Genomic DNA, 20069 nt, shown 5'->3' with positions numbered 1-20069 from the left:
TGCTATTTTGATACAATATACATACGGGTGCATGATCTCTGGTGCAGATGTGACAGAAGCTTCCTATGGCTTTCTTGGGGACTCACATTCTTACTAATGCAGTGTTCTATCTGCATTTTCAACTTTACTAGTTCCTGCCCACACTGTCTCAGTGCCAGGCACTATTCTACAGTGTGGAGATTAGGGCTTGTGAATAAAAGGAGGTTCCTGGTCTTAGGCAAATACATTCTAAAGGAAGTGGAGTGGGATGCAAATAATGACTTTAGAGCTATAAGCTCCCACATTCTCACCAATATCCAGGCATTTTTCCTCAGTTTTAATAATATGGCATATAAAATGATATGTGACTGTACTATTTTGGCTTATTGCCATTTATTAATAACTTGATGAGTCATTTCTAATTTTAATTCACCAATATTAGTATGCCTTTTTGGTTTGTTGTTCGGAGAGCTTTTTGAGATGAGTCTCGATAGCTATCCAGGCTGGCCTTGAACTTGTGATTCTTGTGCCTCAGTTCCTCTGGTGCCAGGGCACAAGTATATGATGCCATACTTGGCTAGAAACATTTCTAAGTATTAAAAATTATTTTTAATTATGTGTGTGGTGGTGGGTATGTGTAAGTGTGTGCAGGAGCCCAAGGAAGCCAGAAACATCAGAACCCCTGGAGATAGCATTACTGGCAGTTGTGAGCCACCTACCTGATAGGGATGCTAGGAATCAAACTTGGGTCCTCTGAAAGAGTAGCAAGTGCTCTTAACCATTGAGCCATCTCTCCAAATCCTAGAAACATGTTTTTCTGTGGGAGTGAGGGGTTTGAGATGGGGTTTAAGTATGTAATCTTAGCTGACCTGGGACTCACTATGTAAATCAGGCTGCCCTGGGAATCAACAGAGGTCTGTCTGCCTCTGCCTCCCAAGTACTTGGATTAAATGCCAGTACTTCACTATGGCTAGTGAAACATACATGCACACACACACACACACACACACACACACACACACACACATATTACAGTTTCCAATTATTGGTTTCTCCTATTTGGGAGCACAACTAGTATTTACATTTTAACCTTGTATGTATGGGTTTTGATTAAACTCTTACTATAATAATTTGTAGTTTGTCTTGAATTTCCTAGGTAGATAACCATATTGATTGTGAATACAATCATCTGTTCATTCCTTTCAAATCCTTACACACTTAATTTCTTTTTATCATACAGTTCTTGCTTGGATCTCCAGGACTAAGCTAGTAGACATCAGGGATGGTCTCACAAATATTTCGTTGTTAGGTATACACATGTGTTCTATTGTACACAAACGTGTGGTGGATACCACCTATCAAGTTAAGGAAGTTCCTTCTGTAAGTTTGCTGATACCATTTACTGTGAATTAAATATCAGAAAATGTTTCCTCTTTATACATTGATATTATTGATACTTTTCCTCCTTCGAGTGTAAAGCAGTGAATTAATATGCTTTCTAATGACCTGATTGTGTTCTGAGAGAAGTCTGAACAATAAATGTTAGTTCTAATTCACTGCTGAATTTAATTTTCCATAGTTTTGTTTAGGATTTTAGCATATTTATTAAATGAAGAATGGGTTTACAACTGAGTCTATAATTCTTCTTTTCTTCTCTTTCCTCTGGTACCAACATTCTACCAGCATCATAAAATAAGTTGTAGCAGTTCCTCTTTTTCTTGCTTCTTTTTCTCAGTGCCTTATTTTTCTATGTGTTGGAGGAGATTTACAAGACTATGGTGAACTTTTTCTTAAGCAGTTGGCTGCATTTACTTACAAACCTCTCGGGCCCCAGTGTGCTTTATTTTTATTTTATTTTGTTTTGTAGTAAGATGTTAAGTTACCAGCTCAACTGCTTAAAAATAGCAGTAGTTCTCGAATTAGATTTTCTATTTCTTCTTGAGTCCATTTTGGTAAGTTTCATTTTTCTACGGAACTGGGTATTTCATGTAAGTGTGTAAATTTACTTGTATGATGTTTATGGCATTCTTATTTTACAATTTCTATTACATATATAAGAATTTTCCCTTTGAACTCTTCTCAATTTTATTAGTCTTTACAGTGTACCAACTTTTGTTTTCTTGATCCTTTCTATTATAACTTATTTAATTTTATTGATTTCTGTTATTTATTATTTGTATTCCTCTGTCTTCCTCTGTGAATCCCTTTATCTTGAGCGCAACACTTAGCTCTTTAATTTCTGATGTTTCTCATTTTCTCAACAAGCATTTCTCTTAGTAAAACCTTGAAACATATTTTTGTTATTTACCACTGTATGCATTTCCTAATTTTAGTTATGATTTGTTCTTTCATTTGTCAAGTATGATTATACCTAAAGTTACTTAGAATTGTGCTTCATTGGTAGAGTCGGGGGCTCTCGACAGGCCTGGTCTACAGAGAGAGTTCCAGGCCAGTCAGGGGTACAGAGTGAGGCTCTGTCTCAAAAACAAAACAAATAAACAAACAAAACCAGTATTTTGGTTTTGTGTTGAAGTTCTTTTTCTTTTTTTCCCTGAGTTTTGAACCTAGATCTTTATGATGCTAAGCAGGCCCTCTACCTCTGTGCTTTATCTCTAGTCCATGATATACTCCTAAAGCTATTTGAAAGTGATTTATTTTTACATTTCTAAATGTATAGTGTTATTATTTTTATTAGTCAAAGGATGTAATCTATATGATGCTAATGTCTTGTTGCCTAGGCTGTGGCAGTGGCATAAGCCATTTAAAACCTGGATCTTTCTAGTCCATCAAATGCATGGCTTCGGTCACATACCATTTTTGTGTTTCTCAGTTTCCAGTAAAGTGGCTGCTCTTAGCAGCTATGTGTGTGTGTGTGTGTGTGTGTGTGTGTGTGTGTGTGTATACATATATATTCTCTAAAATGTGAACATACCAGCCTCATAAGAAGAAAGCAAAAGTCCAATGTCAGTGACCTTAAAATGCATCATGAATCACCCTCAATAGCTCCTTTCTCTCAGAATTCAAAAGTTCAGTTGAGTTCTGGAATCACTTATCAGAAGTGACCTCGAGCCCATGCCCCAGCTCTGGACCTGGACAGCTGGCTCTAGGCATTTGGGGGAATATTTGTCTGATAAAAGAATGCATAATTAGAAAGGAATGAATATCCCACAGTGGGTTTGTGTTCATTTCACAAGCCTTTAACTATAGTCGAATGACAAATGTCACAAACAGTAATTCAATACACTTTCTAAAGAAACTGGAGCTAGAACAAGAGAGATTTGCAACACCAGCAGAAGCACCAGTAATGACACATTCCTTAGGGAGAATGATTTGTAATAATATTCTGAAGGCTTTCAAATGTCTAGTCACAATCCTTCCGGAGTATTTGACACATGGTTTCTAGGTTTTGTTTGCTTTGTAGTTGCTGGGAATTGAACCTAAGGCATACTAGGCAAGCACTGTACAATTGAGTTGTAATCCCAGTCCCGCACATGCCTCTACTGTTCATAACATGAGCAATGTCAAACTGATCTGAACAGCAGCCACTCCATACCAGATATGGTCCATAGACCAAACCTAGGTGGTTGAGCTAAAGGCACATGTATATTTTGGAAGCAGGGGTCCAAGAATAAGGTGAACGATCATATTGCATGTTGTAAGCTGTGCTAAACTGTCCCGTAATTGTGCCTTCCACGCTGTTCTTGGCCAAGTCAGCAGGGCTTGGGTGTGGTTACTCAAAAATATTCCCAAGGAGCAATGACGCTTCCTCTGGATTCCCAAACACATCATCTCTGTTGTTGAGGACTTGGGGCTGTGTGTCCAGGCCTCTCAATGAAGTTTTAATCAAAGCCCTGTTTCCTTTCCATTGTTGCTTTTGGAGTGGCCTTGTTTGAGAGTTCTGGCACTGACAACAGCACCTCCCCTGAACTTTTCCACCGCAGTCCTTGGATGTCTGCCCCACCCCCTCCAATCTGCTGGCCCTACTTCCTCTCTTCTCTATTTTGGCACCATTGGGAGTGGCTCTTCTCAGTAAAGTGGCTGAAGAGTAATGAACCCAAAATACCTAAGTAACAAATGAGTCACCGAGCTTCCACAGCTGGCTGTGTTGGGGGTAAACAGCAGGGAGGAGGTGGCTGCAGGAGTGGAGGGATGCAGAGGTAGCTGCAGCGGGGGAGGGCAGAGGTAGTTGACAGAAGGCTGAAGGGGTGGAGAGGGCAGGGAACTTGGTTGACTTGCAAAGGTGAGATCAGCACTGTGGCCTGTCACACCCTGGCTGACTCAAGCTAAGCCCAGGCCCCTTGGGAACTGCTAACACTGGGCTGTCTAGTAAACCTCAGCTGGACAAGACACTTCACTGATGAGACCCCTCTTCTGTTTCCAAGTGCTGAGTCCTAGAGCTTGGAATTTTCTAAGTTGCTACAAGGCTGCTAAGCAGGAATCCAAATTGATATTTCTCCAGGCCAGCTCATTTCTAGATTTACAATATCTCAGTATCAAGAATTAGGACCGAATTTTAGCTTCTTTGGTACCATTTTGTTTGCTGAGCTTTTAAAAATGATTGTTCCTCGTTGTGTGTGTGAAGGTCAGAGGGAAACTTCTGGAATTCGGTCCTCTCCTTCTACCATGTGGGTTTTGGGGATTGAAGTCAGATTCTACAAGCTAGACAGAAAGTGCCTTGACCTGCTGAACCCTCTCATGAACCCTTGTTGAGCTTTTTAGAATGCGTCATTTGTCTAAAGCTTTAACTTGAAGTGTAATAGAGCAGTTGAGATGATCATTTCAGTATCATGCTGAACAAGTTGCTGAGACATTTCTGGGTGCTGTCTTATCAGGACCAGCTTTCCTGGGAACCTACTGGGCATCTGTCCTGGTGACTTAGGAGGTGATTCCTATTTGTGTTTCTAAATATAAAAGGAGTGGAGGGGGCTAAGCCCTTAGCACTTGTCTAATGGGCTGATTTCCTGGAGATCAGCCTAGTCTGCCACCGTACTGTAAGACCTAAACTGCTACAACAGGAGGCAAGGAAGGAAAGGAGGGAGAGAGGGAGGGACGGAGGGAGGGACGGAGGGACGAAGGGAGGGAAGAAGGAACAAACAAATAAATGCTGCGGAATGGAAGATGGGGAAGAACTAGATGGGAAAGATCTAGATGGGAGATTAAGATAGAACTTAAAGAGAACAGCAGAAAAGTGTAGAGAGGAATCAGGCAAGAAAGGAGCTAAGTATGAGAGCAGAAAAGGAGCATCCAGGACTGTTAATGTGATATGACTACAAGAAGAATTTTGGAGAAAAAAAAAATCTTAAATTCCTCTGAGAAAGATCATGGAGAAAATAGAGTTGACCACCAGCTGTCTGCTTCTCCTTTAGCTCAAAACCAGGAACTTCAGGGGCTAACTTTAAAACAGAGACAAAGTTAGTTGATTCAGGCTTTTAAGCCACCAGTGCGGTTCCGCTTGGCTTGGCCTGCAGTGGGGGCTGGCGGTCTAATGCTTATCTCCGTAGCTCTCCGACCCCTAGCCCGCATAAGGAGAAAACCAGATGCCATGACTTGGAAGGAGAAACCTTGATCTCACCAGAGAGTGGGAAGACATATGACAGCATGACTTGGCAGCTAGAAGGAAAACAACTCTACTCCCTGCAAAGAAACACCAGACCCAAGACTTGACAAACGCATGCTTTCCAGTTCCTATTCAGTTCCTGAAAACTGCTTCCTTTTGCATACCATGAAGGGTTCATGAAAATCATCTCAGGAAAGTCTATTTTTCACCTTGGAGGTCTTCATTTAAAAATGCTTTTCAAGACTGAACAATACATGCTTGCAATGAAAATACAATTTTTTTTTTTTTCCGACCAGATTTTGCTATATAGCCCTGGCTGTCCTGGAACTTGCTAGGTAGACCAACTGGCCTTGAACTAAAAAAATTCGCCTGTGTCTGATGGGATTCAAGACATGTGCCACCACACCTGTCCACACACTAACATTTTATGAGTATTTCCCTCCAGTCTTTTCATGGGCACAGACTTAGTCTTTTAAGACAGGTAAACTCCTTCTGAATACATAAAATTATACACTGTTTTTCTCTGTTATATGGAAACTTATTCAATCATGATGGCTTTATTATTTTTATTCATTATTATTGTGTGTGTGCATGATGTGTAGGAGCACATTATGGCATATGTGTGCAAGTTATAGGACAACTACGTGGAGTCAGTTCTCTCCTCCTACTTTACACGGGTTCAGGGAATTGAACTCAGGTTGCCAGGCAAGCATCTTTACTTGCTGAGCCATTTTGCCGGTCCACGAACTACAATATTAATGGTTACCTAATAATCAACATTTAACTTAATCACCATTTATATTTTAGACACTAAATTTATTTCCAGATTTAAAAGTTATGTTATTTCATTGATGGTCAAACTTTGGAGAGTCAAAAAAAAAATTTCACACACATCGGCTTCACAATTGAGCTAATTGGCAAACCCTACTAGCAACTGTTTCAGTGACCCAAAAGTTGCAGAGGAACCTTCAAAATAGACTCATGTGGGGATCTAGTGCCTCCTGAGAACATAGTAATTGCCTGAGAAAATAGCACTAGTCACCCAGTTTGTGTCTCCCTTGTATTTGTGCCTACAAATCTGATCTCTAGCTCATCCTTTTCAAGAACCTTACAGACAAAAAAAAAATACCAATTTTACTCTATGAAAAGCGCAATAAAGCAGAAGAAAAGGGCCACACCCGACAAGGCTGAGGACCAGACTGTTGCTTACTCTGATTTCTTATTGGAGTATCATTTTTTTATGTGTGTGGGGGTTCCTGTTGAGGTACTTACAGGAGAGTTACATTTTTGAGTTCCAGTAAAGGCAGATAAAAATAGAATTTGGCACCATAAGGATGGGGCAGAGTCAGCTATGGGTGTAGCTTTTCATTACCACTTAATTCCCAGTTATATGGTGGTCATAAATCATTCCGAAGATGAGCTTTGTGTCATACAGAGCCCAGCTCCTGAGTGTGCTTGTTACTGTTCTCCTTGCTGTAACAAAACAACTTAAGGAAGGAAGGATATTTAAGGGGACAGTCCCACAAAGCGGGGATGGCAAGGTGACAGAAGCATGAAACAGTGAGTTGCTTTGAATCTATAGTCAGAAAGCAGAGACAGACTAAGCTTTCTCTGAGCTGGTGCTAAGCTCACATCCTCCTTTTTATTCAGACTGGGATGCCTGTGCATAGAACAATGGCACCAACAGCTAGGGGATGTGGCTTCCTATCTCCGTTGACCTGATCTAGAGACTTCCTCACAGATGTGCCCAAAAGTTTGACTTCTAGGTGACTCTAGATTTAATCAAGTTGACAATCAGTATTAACCATCACAGTGTCCTATGCAAAACATTTCTCAGGGTTATTTCACATAAGAATCTCTGAAACCTAGAGATTAGCATTCTTTTCCCTGTTTTCCATATGAGGCCACTAAAGAGCAGAAAAGTAAAATACTTTACCCGAAAGCACATGACTAATAAACATTTGAGTTAGGATTTAAATCCAGGGCTGACCTCAAAACTTATGGTCTTTCTATGACACAGTGCTACTTCCTTTGTTAAACATTATGGATAAGAAGCATTGTAATTTCAAAAAATTCATTAATACTTGTCTACCCAAGGTGATGTGTTCTCCAAGACCCAGGCATTGCCATAACAAGCAGCATAATTTGTAGGTTTTTGGGGAGACTTTAAAGACATATCATGAAGATAGAGGTCAACCAAGTCAACTATGAATGATGGACAACCTTTGTCCTATGGAGACTCTGACAATAAGGAGGCCACAAGGTGGGGCTTGAGTTTTGCTAGAGCATTTGCTTGTCTAGGTAGCATGCATGAGGCCCGGGGTTCCTTCCTAGCAGCACATTAAATTAATAATAAACAAATAAATATAACAAGAGGCCACAGGGCAACTTCTATCATTCATTTACTCTAAAACCAGTCCTTGGAACATATTGTGGTTGATGGTAATGGAAACTATTGCTTCTGCTGTAGTTTTTAAATGAATCATTAGATCATAACATGAGTGTCTGTTTTCCCACTGGACTTCAGTTTTGTAACTGTAGGGACCACACTTGTCTTCTCCATCATTATATTTCAACTCTAAGGATGGTCTATGATCCTTAAGAGATTGTCTTAGTCTATTTGGATTGCTATAATATAGAGTAGGTATCTCCAACAGAAATTTCTTTCTCACAATTCTGGAAGTCAGGAAATCCAAGATCAAGATACCAAGAGACTCTGTCTCTTGCCAGCCTGCTTCCTGTTTTACAGACAGCAGCCTTCTCATTGTTCTCTTATGGTAGGAAGAACAGAGAAGTTCTCTGGGTATATCACTCTTATTATATCTAATTTATTTTGCATGCATGTGCATGTGGGCATTCATGCATGCATATGCCACAGAGTGCATGTGCAGGTCCAAAGACAACTTGTGGGAGTTGGTTTTTTTCCTTCAACCATGTGGGTCCCAGGAAGTACCTCAGGTCATCAGATCTGGCAGCTTGAAGCCGTCTTGCTGGCCTTGAGTTCTCTTTTATAAAGGCATTAAACCCATTCATCAGGGCTCTACCTCATGTTTAATTACCTCCCAAAGGCCCTGTTTGGAAACACCATCAACAATGGGGACTGGGTATCAACATTTGAGCTGGAGGAGGGGATGGACATTACTAGTTAGTCTACAGCTAGATGCTCCAGGAAATTTGTTGTATGGACGACTGAAAATATTTTCTGGGCCAAAAGCACAGGTTGGTGTTAAGAATAGCTCATGATAAGTCCTTCATGGATAAATGCATCCCCTGGGGTATGTGGCTTAAACCAAAATGGCCCAAATCAAGGAAAGTGAAGGAGTATGTGTAATCAGTTCCCATGTTTAATATCCATTGTAGACTCTAGGTCATAAGCATGAAGCCATCTGAAACAGGAAACGAAGGCTTCCTTCTCACTCGCCCTCGCACGGAGGGAAAACAAACTCTTCTCTTTTTTCCATGCTTCCCGAGTCAAACTGAGTTTATGTTAGACTTAAGCAGGCAGTCTCTCCTAGAGAGAGAGAGCTTCCAGCATCCTGCTGGTTTCCCCAAGGGGAAACCTGGGCTGAAAGTGTGGATTAAGCCAAGTCTTTAAGCAATTAACGTCGTGGCTGAGAAGTCAAAAGCAAGAATATTACAATTGGATTTTGTCATAATCCTACCCCTCCCAAATGTGGGAAGTCCAGGTCCCACAGAAGCCCATCTGCTGTCTTTCTGATGCAATGCTTGTCTGTTTATATTTGTTCATTTCCCTCGCAGAGTGCCAGGACAGAAAACGTGAGATTTAAAAAATTCATCTGCTAGTATTTATGCAAACACTTTTCTCTCCAAGTGTGGGTTGAGCAGTGTGACTAAAGCAGGCACCAAATGCCTCCAACAGAGCCCGGGGCAACTGTAATGAAGAAACAAGGTTGGAGGGGAGATGTGCCTAAGATGGCTGAAGTTGTTGGTGGGGAGCAGGAAACATCTGTCCTCTAACCAGTAGCATTGAACGGAGAAAACTTTACAGCCTTGAGCCCTCGCTTTGGAGATTGATTTGAATCTGTTACACAAAAATCTTTACTGAACTTCTGCCATAGGATATTGTGGCAGTCATAAGTCTCAAGATCGCTGTCTGATATAGTCATTCGTTATGAGACAGCATGTTGCTGAATAAGGAGAAAGAAGAAGAGCACCAAGCCTCAGTTGGGTGTCACTCTTGGCTCAATGCTTATGTGCAGTACGTAATTTGATTCTTACAGCATAGAAGTTACTTCTGTTGTGACAAAATCCCTGTTGGAAGCAACTTAAGGAAGGAAGGAATTTTGGTTGACAGTTTGAGGGGAACAGTCTGTCGTGGTGCCGGAGGCCTGCTGATGGGAGCTAGTCACAGTGCATCCACAGACAAGGAACAGAGAGAGACGCAAGCAGATGCTTAGCTTGCTTTCTCCTTTCTTCCATTAGTCAGCTCAGGACTCCAGGCCACGCGATGGCACGGCCCACATTCACTTAAGCCTCTCTTGAAACACCCCCACAGGAAGTCCTAGACTTACATCTCCTAGGTGATTCTCAATCTAGTCACGTTGACAAGGAAGAGTTACCATTATACACACCTGCCCAGTGATGTCCTTCTCTGTCTTTCTCAGAAAGGCTCACCGTGGACATACAAACTGCTTGGGTTTATGCAACTTCAGATAGTTTGTAAACCCGCACTCTCCTTCACCATACACAGCGTGTTTCTAAAGTTTGAGATATATGGTATTCATTTTTAGACTCCAAATAGCTAATGTTTTTGAGTGCTTCTTCCAAGACCGGTAAAAGTCTTACGTTCTGGATATATGGTAATGGTCTTATACTTTGTAACTGTGCAGTGAGGTACATACAGCAGTTTTACCATTTTAAGGATAGAAAAACTGGTTAGTACAAAAGTTGGTAAAACACACACACACAAAAAAATAGCAGAGTCTTTGTCTTTGTGCCTTACATTTCCCTTTGAGGAGCATATTTAACTACACATAAGCAATCCATTCAACCATCCCAAGACTACCTTGGCATTATGGGGACAATATTCAGCAAACAGTATTTTCATTGCTCTCTGAGTCCTTCTTCTAGCCCACTTCCCCCAAAAGCCCCACCTGGAAGCTTAGCAACCTAGTAAGTCAACTACTGCTATAAATAAATAAATAAATAAATAAATAAATAAATAAATAAATAAATAAATAAATGGATCCTCAGTACTCTTTTCAAGTTCAAAAACTGAGGTTTCTCTGGTATCAAAAGAATATCCCCTGCCAGGGACAGAAGCCAGTAGACCTCCTCTCCAGCTGCTGCTAGGAAAAGAGGAAGGGGACAGCCACATGCCAGGCAGGGAGTCCCTGTGCCCTCTGGTGCCTCCCCCTTCAGGTTTCCGCCCATGGGATGAAGTAAATTGACATGACGATCAAGAGAGCTCTTGCCACACTGTCTCTGCCTTGAATTCCTTTGCTAGGAGACCACTGTGTCCTGGCCCCACACTGCCATGTTTATGAGGGCAGAGTTGTGGGGGAGGTGGCCTGGTGAACTTGGCCTCAGAACAGTGGGTACCATCTAGAACGGAGCAAGCAGAATGGGAGAATCGGAAGGACTTCACGTTATCTCCAAGACACAGAAGTCAAAAGATATTGTTCAAATAGCTGAATCAGACTAAGTTTGAAACCCTGTGTAGCTAAAATTAGCCTTTTCCTTCTTGCTAGTCATTGGGTGAGGGCTTAGAAGGGACATCATAGTGATTTAGAAGAAAAGGAAACTGTTTTCTCTACACATTTGGGCGGAATGAGTAATCTTGCAAGTCTTGTCTGTAGACGAAAGCCGAGCAGATGCAAGTTTCAGCTGCTAAGAGCAAACCCGTGGTTTGTCTCTCTCCAGCTCCATGAAGGTGATAGCTTCAGGCCTCTCTGGAAAGGCTCAGTCCCTCTCCAGTGAGCTCCACACACTTAGTTTTAGACAACCTGAGAACTCATTTGAGCCAGGCGGTGGTGGAGCAGGACTTTAATCCCAGCACTCGGGAGGCAAGCAGATCTCTGTGAGTTCGTAGGCCAGCCAGGCCTACAGACAGTTCCAGAGCAGCCAGGGCTACACAGAGAAACCCTGACCAAAAAAAAAAAAAAAACCACTCGTCACCCTCACAGTGTTCAGTGTGAATGAATGACTTGTCTCGTCTCTCCCTGGTGATAGTGGGATTTTCTGTGTTAGTGCCTGTGCCCGTGGGTGTTCAGGCATTGACTATTCTACTATTGGGAAAAGAGGTCTTAGTCCACAGCCACCCATCACTCACAAGGGCAGAGGAGGATGCTGGAGATATGATGAGAAGGAAAGAGAGACGCAAGGATACATAATGAAGGACTCAAGAGTGATCATCAGTAGACGTGTCTTGAAGTTAGCATAGCTTAGTATTGTGAAAGGTTTCTAGGAATGGACAATGAGAAAAGAAGAATTTTTCCAAATATAGAAACAGACCTTCCTACCTTTGTCTGATCTTCCCTAACGGCAAGTAACAGAAAGAGCAGTTGGTGGAGTCCAGGTTTGAAAGTTCAGGTCACCCTTTTGCCACTTCCTTCCTGTGCAACCTTGGGCAAGTTTCTCAATCTCTCTGTGCTTTTTTACCTGGGCCTTCAAATGTAAAATAACTATATCTTCCAGATAGGATCTTGCAGAATTAAATGACCCTTATAAAGAATAATACCCAGCAGATAATAAACCTTTTATAAATTCAGCTGTTTTATTCTTTTTATGGCAAGAGTAAGAATGGTATGATTTAAGGCATTCTTAAATTTACTGACAAGTCATTAAGGATAATTAAATTTTCAACAAACAAGTCATAGCATATTCCCTTCACAGATTTATCCACCTTTGGATGCCAGGACTAGCCCTTCACACTTTGCAATAAAACACATTCATTAAATCATCAGCTCCTTCTGCCAACCAGAATTTTAAAATGGCCCTTCATTTCCTCCCTGACATCAGGGATGGCCGGGTGCATAGTGAGCAAGGAGACTGCACTCATTCACAGTCTTCTCCCTGTGGACACACTTCAGGACCCAGTGCATGTTCATTTAGAGCGGGCCTGTCAGCAAGACAGCTGGAAAGAAAGTGGAGTCAGGAAGCCTTGGGTTTTAAAGTTTGACTTCCTAGCTTCCTAACTACCTGCAAGAGTCTAATAGAGTTCTTTTTGAAAATGGGAATAACAATGCTAACCCAGTAGGGGTTTGTACCCAAGTATTCAACGAAATTATTTAGATAAAATATAACTGTTTAAACAAGTTGAGTTAGCCCTAGGTAAACGTCAGTTGTCTCTTCCCCTTCCCTAATACACAGCTGAGACACCAAGTTAGAATGCACTGAGTGAGGGGCATTCACTGCTGGTTCGCTTTCCTCCTGTTCTGAGGCAAGAGATCATGGTGAGGAGGGGGAGAAGAAACACAGAGCCCATTGCTCTCACCTTTTCTTCCTGGTCAATATAACTCATATATAACTCATTCTTTTCCCACTTCAGAAGAGCCAAGTCCAGCGGCCTTGGAATTATTTGGCTACCATGTCTACCTGGACTAGTCTCTCTCTCTTTCTCTCTCTCTGTCTCTCTGTCTCTGTCTCTGTCTCTGTCTCTCTGTCTCTCTGTCTCTCTGTCTCTGTCTCTCTCTCTCTCTCTCTCTCTCTCTCTCTCTCTCTCTCTCTCTCTCTCTCTCTCTCTTCTCTGGAAGATGGAAACAACACTTCAAGAAGATCTACTCCAATATATAGTTTTCCTAAATGGAAAGGGTGTGTCCCACACGTATGGTGCAAGACAAGTGAGTTGGGTCACGGCATGGTAATGACCTTTTATTAAGAGATCACAGTGCAAGCCATGTCAGGTTTCTGTCAGAGTTATAAGAACAAAAATGAGTTCCAACCCAATTACCTCCCATTTGTCACTTCTCAGAGTCTCCTTTCCGTACGAGATCGCTGTTCAAGTACCCAACCATCTGCTTCACTGAGGCCCCATCCTCCCTCCCCACTGAGACTAAGCTCTTTAGACCAGAGAATTTTCCCGAGATGAAAGATGGCTGAGGACGTGGGGCCCCTCAGAGCGGAGTCTGGGCTGCTGACACAGTGCTGACACTGGAAAGTACCACTGCTCAACCAAGAGCCACTTCCCACAGATGACAGCTGGGCTGGAGGCTTGCTTCCTGGAGCTGGTCCAGACCCCCGAAGCCTGGTCTCACCTGTCCTTCCTGGCCTTGGCTTCCCGGCACGTGGGAGGAGTGAAAAGGAAGGGAAATTGTGACTGCTATCCAGCTGTCACCACATTTGAGTGAACTGATCAACTTCACAATGTTGTAAAATGTAATTGCTGTTTACTGTTATTCTGAGAAGAAAGGTCCCAAATGAAGTCAGGGCTGAGGAGACCAGTAGGGCATTCTAGAATGCAGTAGAGTGTCAACAGAGGGTTATCTATATCTTGAAAATTAAACTTCAGTTTTTGTCCAGGTAGAGATGTTAGGTAGAGTGATTATATCATCTTCTTCTTTATAAAAATAATTTCACTTGTCCTCCAAGTTTGGGGCATGAACATCTGTTTGGAAATACAAACAGTTGAAATGTTCAGGACGGTGATTTAAAACTTGCAGGGTACAATGCCAAATAAGGAGGCATCATCTATTTTTTGTTTGTCTGTTTTAAATAAAAGAAGCAAAACAGCATGATTGTATGTCTGTAGAATCCTGCTCAACTTGAACCCTGGAAGTTGTCTTCCAGGTCATGTTCATGTGGGCTTCATTTCCGACTCACTTAAAGCACATGTAAGCATCTATTTACTCTAGGCCCCTATTCTTTATCTCTCTTGCGATAAACTTTGAAAGCATACAAGGAGCACTTTGCAAGAATCACTCACAATGTACCATCTCCAAAGCCACTGAAATGGGCCCCGGCCTCTCTGATGAGAAGCAGTTTGAAAAAGAGGAAGTGGGTAAGCAGGAGGAGGCTGGGGCTGCTGTGGAGAGGACTCCACCTGCACCGTCAGCATCCACGTACCCAGGAAGGCAGCCGAGGACGTGTGCAGCATTCTGCAAGAAAGCTGTCCTATCTGTGACCATCAGAAGGGCTGACAGCCAAGTCCCTGTGCAGATCCTCAGCGCTGTCAGTCTCATGGCAAGCTTTGAAATCTGGCAACTGTTTCTTGTCAGCCTAAGACTCTGCCTTGTTCACACCCTGTCACTGCTCCTTGCCCCTCACCCCCCCAACTTGCTGCCATCTTTCTGTTCAAATTCCTATTAGGAGGTTGCTGTTACACTCTGCCTATACTAGAAACTAACTTTAATAGAATGTCCAGAGTTCAAATTGCACCCTTAGCAACAAAAACAAAATATCACCGTCATCCACATCGTTCAACACAAATGAGTTCTCATCTCTTGACACTTGGAGCTTGGAATCTTTGACGAGGCTTCCAATGCTTTACCCACTTCTCATCCACTGTGGCCTTCCTTGGTTGTAGCTGATTTTTTTTCTCTTTGGGGGCCTACCATCCAGCTCCCAAATAAATACATGAAGACTTATTCTTACTTATGAATACCCAGCCTTAGCTTGGCTTGTTTCTAGTCAGCTTTTCTAACTTAAATTATCCCATTTCTCTTTAACTATGGTTTCCCTCTGGGATTTTAACTTTTCCTTATTCTATATATTTTTCTTTCCTTCTTACTCCATGGCTGGCTGGGTGGCTGGGTGGCTGGCCCCTGGCTTCCTCCTCACCTCCTTTTCTTGATCCTTCTCTTCTTTTTTTCTTTGCTTTTCTACTTATTCTCTCTGCCTGGCAGCCCACCTATCCCTGTCCTGCCTAATTATTGGATGTTCAGCTCCTTATTAGACCAATCAAGTGTTTTAGGCAGGCAAGTAACACAGCCTTACAGAGTTAAACAAATACAACATAAAAAAATGCAACACATCTTTGCATCATTAAGCAAATATCGCACAGCATAAATGAACGTAACACATCTTAAACTAATATTCCATAACATTCGATATCCATTTTCCTTATTCTTCTAAATAATGTCAACTATTGACAACTTTGTCACCAAGTGTTTGGAGGCAACTTCTCCATCTTATGAATTTATCCTCATAACCATGAGTTAAGGCAGTCTAAGCCTGGGTGTGGTACTGTACACCTGTAATCCCAGAACTTGAGAAGCAGAAGCAGGAAGATTCGGAGTCTATCCCAAATTTAAGACCAAATCCGGGCTTCATGAGATTCTCTCAAAAAACCAAATGAGGGCAAAAGACATTCTTAGGCTCTGCATCTAAAGTGACATCAAGGTATTTCAAAGGCATCTGTTGACTCTTTGGAGGCCCTTGAAGGAACACTAGTTCCTCTCCATTTCCGTGGCTCCACTCTGCCTCTCTGACTCTGTACTGCTGGACTGCTGTTGGCTCAGGTGTGAAGCATAGATCTACTGCCCAGAGTTCAAGCTAGTCACAATAATTCCCCTCTGACTCACACAGAAGACCGACATGGTATCCTGCCAGAAAGCAATTACTGACCACAGAGCTGAAGAGGCTAACAGGATTTAGGATTTGTCTGAATGGTCCTAATTGCTAGTAGCTAAGAAAGTGAGGCCCAAGCCCTGATTTTATGAGGACACAGTCTTCTGAGGATGGTGGAGTTACACAATTTCATGTTTTGTCAATTATTTGGGCAAGTTAAAAATCTCCAAAGGCCAATTTACCTCATAGACTGCTACATAGTAATGCAAAACGAGCCTCATGTGTGTCTCAGACAGTAAGCTTTCTGGTGCTGGTGACTAAACTCCAGGCCTTTGTGTGTGTCGGGCATGCAGTCTACCACTGACCTACATCCACATCTCTCTTATGTATGTTTGTTGAGTGGAGAGAAGGATCCAAAGCAGTTATCAAAATAGCCGGAGATACAAACACATTACAGGCCAAAGCGAAATAGAGTGGTACCTTCTAAGGTAACGTTGATGTATCCTGGTTCAGCTTCTGCTTGCTCTGAATATGTTTGTTTAGGCAGCCCAGCTGGGGCAGCAGGATCCAGATACAAAAGCTTTGGTTGGTAAGAGGAAATCAAAATAATCTCCATTAACCTCCCATTATCTTAAAAATTAGAACCTCGAATGAAAGGCTTCTGAAGGGAGCCGAGCAGCAGGAGGGCGCATCTGATGGATGCTGCCCTCGGTGAAGATGTCACTGTCATCACCATGGGCAAGCCGAGTGCTTAGTGCCACTGAGCAGTTGCCCTGGAAGCAGCCAGGATTGATCCTACACTCCAGGACTTGGTAGCTTGGATGAAGGGGCAGGGGCGGCTGGGGAAGTAAGTTGCCATGAAAGGAGACCTTGTATCTTTGTCTTTAATCAAGACTCTTTGCTAATTGTCCTTCAGTACTTTTTATTTATGTATGTCTTCATTTGACTAGATTTAAATTCTATGGCCTCAGATTGGTTTTGGTTTTGCTTTTGTTTTTTTAAAGGTAAAGTTTTATGCAGCCAAAGCTGGCCTCAAATTCACCATGCAGGCAAGGATAACCTTGAATTCCTGATTCTGCTGGGATTATAGGTATATGCCCCCACACCTGATTTATGCACTGCTGGGAATTAAACTCAGGGCTTTGTGCACATTAGGTAAGCAATCTAGCAACTGAACTATATCCCCAGCCCCAGACTCAGATCCTTTTAAGTGTAATGCTGTCTAAAGACAGGGAAACTATCCATAAAGGACTTCCCCAGTCAGGCATGATTGACTTATGCCTGGAATCTCGGCACTTGAGAAGCTGAGACATAAGAACTACTGGTAGTTGCAAGCTTGGGCTATAGTGAAAACTGTCTCAAAAACAAAACCAGAAACAAAACACAACAACAGACAACCAGTACAAAACCTCTCTCCACCTCTATGACAAGGCTGACTTCTTGTCATAGCCCGGGTTGAGAAGTTAGCTGAAGGTTGCTTATTTTCCTCTGGCAATAAGCAGCTGTGGAAACACTTTCTCACAGGCCTGGTGAACGGCTTCTGTTCTTTCCTATCAGAGAATTACATCTCCCCAACTGCTTTGCATTGCATCTTGGCACTGCACAGCCGAGTTGCACCACCTCATCTCCAGCTCTCAAGCAAAGAATGTGCCTCCCAGCACACATAGGGTCTGCAGGGCCAGCCATGCTCTGTCCACGATGCTCTATTTGGGCAGAGGAGAGATTATCAGGCGACAACATTGTGTTGTTATGATTATCCTGATGTGTTAAAAATCTGTGTGGTGTGACAAATTAAGACCAGGCCCTGTTTTCACATTTCTGGCTGCCAATAGTTTTAGTGTAACAGCTCAGAGATGTGAGTTTTCCTTCTCAGTCAGGTTGGAGGAAGCTGTGAAACTCTGAGAAACGAAGGTATCATTTACAATACTGGTATTTGCCTGAGCCAGCTCATCAGGACATATAACACCTAGCACTTTTGTGCTTAAGGGCATTAGGGAACTAGAATCTTGAAAGGACCCAGAGAATTTCTTTGAATTCATTTCCCTATCAATGCCTCACTGAGGAGCTGACCTCCCACACCTCACTTACAGACTTTCTTTCTGTGATGAACCTGAACTGACAGTAAGATCAAGAAGGAGTTCTGGAAATCACTAAAGTCAGCAAGTGAGCATTAGTGAGATACTCACAAGGGCTGAAATTGTGCTAATCTGTCTATTTCGCAATTACAGATCTGGGAGGAGCAGGCAAAAGTGGGGAGCTGAGAAACCCTGCAACCCAAGGGAGGACATGATTTGTTTCAGATGTCTGTGAGAGACATGCACACCCTGGCTTTTCCCCCTTCACACCACACACCCAGGTTGCAGGAGGCAAGGGAAGGACTTGAGACATGCTTCACCTCTGCCTCTGACTATATTCAAAGCCCAAGTCAGGCCTTCAATTGCATCCTATGTGTACCTGGAACATTATTATTATTATTATTATTATTATTATTATTATTATTATTATTAAAATGTCTTTCTGATAACAAATTCAAATTCTAGTCTCTGTTTGAGAATACAGCCCTATTCCTTTTTATTTTAACTCAAATACTAATCCCAGACTGGAGAGATGACACCAGGGTAAAGTGCCTCGGGTCCAAGCACAAGGACCTGTCTGAGTCCCCAGAAGCTATGTCAAGCTGAGCTTTCTTCAAAAACATGTGGCAGCATACATCTGTAATTGCGATGCTCCCACAAGGAGCTGAGAGGTGGGATAGTAAAATCCCTAGAAGCCCAAGTCCAGCTAGCCTGGCACAGGCAACTTCAAACAACGAAGTGACCCTGTCTCAAACAATGCAGACATTGAGGACGGACACCTGAGGTTAACCTCTGCACACTCTGGCGCATGTGTGCATATTCACACATGCACACATACACACGTTTTTTTTTTTTAAATTACTCAATATTTCTTAATCTTCTCGTCACTGAACCTTTCTTTTACCTTTTCTTCCATCTTTCTCCTGACTCACACAGGCTGCCTTCCCCCTAGAGTGCTGGCATTATGCTCCGTGTAGCATAGTATTCCCGTGACGTATCAAAGGGTGCACAGCTGATACACACTATACAGATGCTGACTCACCAACTTTCAAAATTGTCTTCCAGTCCGTTCCACAGTCACCAGCTCTGTTCCCCTAGTTCACCATCCTCCCTGCAATGCCCTGAAATTCCAAGCAATCCATATGACCTCTCAGCTCAAAATGGCCAAGCCTCTTGGTGACTGCCTTGGCAAACCCCTCACACACCCCCTTCTCCTCAGAAAATAACACTCTGTTGTGTGAGCCTCATTTGTTAGCAGCAGATACAAACACAGAGCTCTGCATTCTTTGACCTTAAGTAGTCTCATGAATTCTATATCTTCCCTATTTCTCTTTCTAGTATATTCTCCCTTTAGTTAATCTATGACAAGCATAATCAGTAGAAACTGGAAAAATATTCTGAGTCTGGTTTAAATTTGGGATATGCTTTCTTGGCTCAAAATTAACATCATGAGTTTACTGGCAGTGTTCTCCACTTTCTGGATCCTATTTGCAAGTTTGGTGTCCAGCTCAACAAGTTATCAAAAGGAAAAAGGACAATTTTTAATTCTTTTTCTGATCTTACATCTTAACTCCATTCCACTACTGCCTTCCTGCACTGCTGCCTCAAAACACATATGTGTTTGCGTGCGCGTGCGCACGCGCGCGCGCGCGCGCGCACACACACACACACACACACACAGCACTGAAGATGAAGAATATGGATGGAGTCTGTCCTTGCATTCTCTTTAGGTTGTATCATTGTTTAGAAGTTACTGGTTCTCATCCAGAATCAGACATGTACAGAGTAGGGAGTATCAGCTTAGCCATATAAAGTAGTAAGCCCCAGGCTCTTTCTTTGTGTGTGTGTGTGTGTGTGTGTGTGTGTGTGTGTGTGTGTTTACACACACTTATCCCTAAATGTGCACAGGTACACGTGTGCTGGAGTGTGTGTGGATGCCAGAAGTCAATCTTGGGTGCCATTCCTTAGGAGCCTTCCACCTTGTGTCCTTG

The 20069-nt window shown here is 42.5% G+C and overlaps 1 long non-coding RNA gene across 1 annotated transcript; it reads right to left on the bottom strand.

Moving 5' to 3' along the window:
- Positions 1-13356: 13356 nt before the first annotated feature.
- LOC128106515 (uncharacterized) lies at positions 13357-19228 on the bottom strand. Its single transcript, XR_008216734.1, has 2 exons — positions 19121-19228; positions 13357-14102 (listed from the first exon to the last, which is right to left on the bottom strand). It is a non-coding gene; the product is annotated as an uncharacterized LOC128106515 (long non-coding RNA).
- Positions 19229-20069: the final 841 nt, after the last annotated feature.

The sequence above is a fragment of the Peromyscus californicus genome, unplaced genomic scaffold, assembly GCF_007827085.1.
Source record: "Peromyscus californicus insignis strain IS unplaced genomic scaffold, ASM782708v3 Scaffold_9__1_contigs__length_137607984, whole genome shotgun sequence".
In the NCBI taxonomy this organism is placed as follows: domain Eukaryota; kingdom Metazoa; phylum Chordata; class Mammalia; order Rodentia; family Cricetidae; genus Peromyscus; species Peromyscus californicus.
This window is presented reverse-complemented; position numbering and strand designations above follow the sequence as displayed.